The sequence below is a fragment of the Salvelinus namaycush genome, chromosome 1, assembly GCF_016432855.1.
Source record: "Salvelinus namaycush isolate Seneca chromosome 1, SaNama_1.0, whole genome shotgun sequence".
NCBI lineage: Eukaryota > Metazoa > Chordata > Actinopteri > Salmoniformes > Salmonidae > Salvelinus > Salvelinus namaycush.
The window spans coordinates 29981737-29986705 of NC_052307.1; the positions used below are offsets into that span (position 1 = coordinate 29981737).

At 42.6% G+C, this 4969-nt stretch overlaps 1 protein-coding gene across 2 annotated transcripts in view; it reads right to left on the reverse strand.

The window, feature by feature from the left end:
* The window catches only part of LOC120029900 (SET-binding protein-like), a 52775-nt gene extending 48210 nt beyond the window's left edge, over positions 1 to 4565 (reverse strand). The window contains exons 1-2 of one of the 2 annotated variants that reach the window (XM_038975241.1): positions 4229 to 4565; positions 3919 to 4102 (exon numbers count right to left, since the gene is read on the reverse strand). The gene's annotated coding sequence lies outside the window, so the exon portion shown is untranslated. Of the gene's footprint in view, positions 1 to 3918 lie in introns of both variants that reach the window. The other variant, XM_038975313.1, reaches the window with a different exon arrangement.
* Positions 4566 to 4969: the final 404 nt, after the last annotated feature.

Here is a 4969-nt window from a genome sequence, read left to right on the forward strand (position 1 = left end):
ACCTCCCCCTCCCTCATCTTGCTACCTTCCTCTCTCCCTCTCTTCCTCAACCCTCTCTCTCTCTCTCTCTCTCCAGTTTTGGCTGAGGTCCAGTGTTACCCAGAAGAGAGAGTTCACAGGAGACTTGGGGAGATCTGGCCACACTAAAACACTCCTGTTCTCTGTTTCACATCACTTCAGATGGAAAGGAAACAAGCAGAGAAAGCCACTAGAGCCGATTGGATCTCCCTTTACAATCTGTGTCCCTATAATACCTGTGCACTGGTAGCTACAGTCTCTGGGTCTGCTCTTGACTCAGGTCTCAAAACAGAATTACGATCACATATGACCTATAAGATAATAGAGAGCTGGACCAAACTTAACAATTTTCAAAATTTGAGAGAGAGAGAGTACCCAGGAACTCGTATAGGGATGCCCTGTCCCTGCTCTGTTACAGGAGGACAAAGTATCTTTAGATAGCGCTATGACTCCAACCCCAACAGCACTCCTGCCCATATCATGGGATCGGAATTTGCTCCAGGAATCCAAAGTGAATCCAAAACAGAGCGAGAGCCTCTGTTAGTACGCTACTGTGAGTCCACCATCCAGTATGTTGCCAGTTGCCGTGACAACAGAAGCCCCACACCAACATCTCCTCACCATTTCTCAGTGTCTCAATCCAGCACCTGCTACTTCTCATTATGCCGCTACATCACTCAGCAATACCTCTATACTGTAGCTATGTCACTCAGCTATACTCAATCTGCCCTACCCACACAACACATATCAGATACAGAATTGGTATCACAAATTGTTCTGGCAATCCTCCCAAAACTTAATTGGGAGGAAGGATGTTTGAAATGCTTTTTACATTTGTATCACAAACAATTTTTGAGATAATCATAATGGAAGTGGCAATTTCAGGCCCTTTTAAGACATATACATGGCTCCTGTAATGCTACAGACAACATCTTGGTGTAATTACACTTAGTGTATAAAACATTAAGAACAACTTCCTAATATTGAGTTGCATCCCTTTTTGCACTCAGAACAGCCTCAATTCATCAGGGCATGGACTCTACAAGATGCCACGCTCTCCACAGGGATGCTGGCCCATATTGACTCCAATGCTTCCCACAGTTGTGTCAAGTTGGCTGGATGTCCTTTGGGTGGTGGACCATTGTTGATACACACGGGGAAATGTTGAGTGTGAAAAACCCAGCAGCGTTGCAGTTCTTGACACACTCAAACCGGTGCGCCTGGCACCTAGTACCATACCTCGTTCAAAGGCACTTAAATCTGTTGTCGTGCCCATTCACACTCTGAATGGCACACATACACAATCCATAGCTCAACTGTCTCGAGGCTTAAAACTCCTTCTTTAACCTGTCTCCTCCTCTTCATCTACACTGTGGATTTAACAGGTGACATCAATAAGAGATAATATCTTTCACCTGGATTCACCTGGTATGTTATGGAAATAGCAGGTGTTCCTAATGTGTTGTACACTCAGTGTATACTCCTTATAGTGTGCTCTAAAATATGGAGTATATTTATATTCTGAAATACAAATTTTCACATTCATTTATTCAACATTCCAAATATTATTATGAATATCTCAAAAGTATTATTTTTGACTTTGCTTATTTTTATACATATTGTTTGGAACAACATAGGCCTACTCTTCAATCAGCTACTTTTGATGAAATTATAATTTTTATACCTAGAAATTGACATTATAGGTCATTAACCAATCACAACCCTCCTGTAGGGTTGCACATTCAGCAAATCACCAGCAGAGGGAGTTCCCTTTGAATCCATTTTCCCATTCACTGCGTTGGTGGTGCTGATAAAATGTATCATAACTTTAAACTTAGCAGAGAGCCCACTCTGGAAATGTGATGTACAAAATACAGAGTATTTTATTTAAAACCATGTCTAAAATTGAACAAAATCTAAAAGGGTACTTTTGTTATATTAATAGTTTTAATGTTAAATAAATTAATGTGTAACATTTTATTTCAGAAAGTAGCGATACTCCATATTTTATAGCACAATGTTAGGTGTATAATGACACCAAGGTGTTTTCTGTATCATGTACGGTTCACAGATCATTTGGGTATTACAGGAGGCGTGTATATCTCTAAAAAGGGCCTAAAATGCCCACTTTCATAATGATTTCCCCCCAAAAAATGTGTGTTACAGATGTAAAAAGCATATGAAACATCCTTCCTCCCAATTAAGTTTCTATGTGAGAATTGTCAGAAAAATCTGAGATATCCAAAATATTTTTGGGCCATGCAGGTACATTTCAACCAGTGTGTGAGTGTGTAGCCTACTGTAATAGAACAGCATGGAATCACCCTATCACCCTACACATTTACACACCGATTAAAATTTACCTGGTGTCACGAATCCCGCCGAAGATGGTGCCTCTTCCTGTTCGGGCGGCGCTCGGCGGTCGTCGTCACCGGCCTACTAGCTGCCATCGATTCTTTTCTTTTTGTTTCTGTTAGTTTGGGCTGATTGGGTGCACCTGTTTTGAGTTTAGTTTGGTGGGTAGGCTATTTAAGGGCAGGTAGCCCGCTGGCTTTTGTGCGGGCTTGTTTATCTGTTATTTGGCTTTGGATTCTTATGTGGATTTTATTATTTTCTCGGGACAGTTTAGTCCGGTGTTTTTGGACTCGTCTTTTCATGCGCCCGTGTGTTTAGGGCATGATCGTTTTCCCTGTCAACCGGAAAATAAATCCACTTTCTTGAAACCCTGCTCTCTGCGCTTGACTCCTCCACCCAGTACTCCTAGCAGCTCTGACACCTGGTCAAATGTCTCTAATGGATCGCACTTTATCCTACAACAAGAGCATACAAGTTAACACTTTATTTTAGAAAACAACCACTATTACACCAATCAGTGAAATAATTGAGGGGCAAGAAGATGGTGGGCCTGCCTTGGCCTGTAACTGGTTTCTTGAAGTAAGTGCAAAGCATACCTGACCTGACCCTGACACTAAAGTGGAAGGCTCTATTTGACCCGTCCTGTTTCAGCTGCTATGGTAACAGTGGACAATACCTTCTGGCACTTACTCTGAACAACTCCACAGTTAGTAACTACCTGGTACCAAATGGTACATAGTGGTGCTCGTTTCAGTTCATCGCAAAGACACTGGAAAGTCATTTGTTATTAAGCAATAATTATGTAAGTACTACTTTGCTGTTAAATCTAGCCAAGTAAATACCAGGTAAAAAGTGTAACTCCATCCTGAGATCAGATCATGGCCATTTGTGAAACAGACTTGGTGATGCAGTGATCTGCTTGCGTCGGCTTTCTCTCACACGGGCCAGGAGGGTTTCAAACAGCCTATAGAAGGACTATAGACTAGCCTATAACACCATCGAACATTCTCAAAAGGTTTGGACCTCTTAGTGTAATGGGTTGTTTTATACACTCTCAAAGTGTGACATGTATTTTACAGTGATTTCATCAATCTACAGTTGCCTTCAGGATGTGTGTATAACCCTTCACACCACCACTTGGACCATAAATAGGCTTACTCTACAACTCCTAGAACATCTCATCAGAGGTCTGGACCCTTAATGGCACAGGACGCAATGCACTTGCCAAAGGGTTAGTGGTTCAAGACCAGGCCGAGGCCAGTTGGTTATGCCTACGTCTTCCACCTGCTCCACAACACGCACACACGCGCGCACACACACACACGCACATACACGCACGCACACACACACACACACACACACACTAGCCTACCTAGTGAGATCAAAACTCGCTACAAATGAACTGTTTATTTTGAGATATTGCATTCTCTTTTTATAAACCACAGCCAACCGCAAAAAAAGTATCATAAATTCATAAAATCATGTTCAACTCACATTTAGACTACAATAACGCAAGTGTGTAAGAAATTATGGTCAACTACTTACCCATGTCCAATGTTGTCGAACACTTGAGACTATCGTGTAGATATGTCATCAAGATCATTTAAAAACCATTTGGTCACATTTACAGAACCGGCGTCTGCACTGACAGCGTCCTTGGTAGCTGTCAAATGGAGCAAGTTTTTTTTTTTTTTACAGAAAACCTGAGGAAAATGGCGTCAACAGTGCGCTGAAAAAAAGGCAAAAATAATTATAGCCGATCTGATAATCAAATCAATGTTCACAAAAATCCAAGGTTGTGATTGAATCTACGTCCTTTTCCTGTGAAATATAGCGCGTAAAAAACCTTGCTTACGGGTTTACTAAGCACAAGATTTACAGGGCCACTGCAGTGATCCCATCGCCATGTCCGTGGCTGGTCAGTCGGCGAGTTAAGCGCTGCTTCCCTCTCAAACCTTGACTCCGGGGGAGGATCGAAGCAAACCGTTTTACTGCAGTGAAAACAAACCAGCAGAACACAGATTGTATCCGAATAGCCTCCAACCCCACATTCAACAGTAACGTCACTGGAGAGATCGTGGTTGGATGCGTAAAAGTGGGAGAAGGTGTTGGTTATCAGAAGACTGGTGTTTTCCCTTCCCGGTGGGTCGGAATTGGGGGGGTGTTCTGTTCGCTCGCTCGTTCTAGCTCCGTGTGTGTCAGGTTCGGTTGATAATGATCTCACCGAGGGACGGGACTGTAGAGGCAGCTCGCGCTTTGGTAGAGAGGAGAAGAGCGCAGTGTCGCCTCCACCTGGTAGCGGGTGGTAGACTAGTCTAAACCCTACTAGCCTACACACAGGACATTCCCGTTTGTTTCAACCTGTTTCATAACAGGAAAGGTGATCACTGGTCAGTTCCCGTCAATCACCAACCTTCCTTCACTGTAGGCCTATGTATACTCCGTATGTGATATCCTACTACCATGTCTGACGTTATGTCAAATAGTGTCACAGTCACTTGAATAATCCAGTCATATTATTATTCATGAAGGCTTCCTTTCAGAATTGGAGCAACATCAAACTGGTTTTATTTGATCTTGCACAGTGTTGTTTACG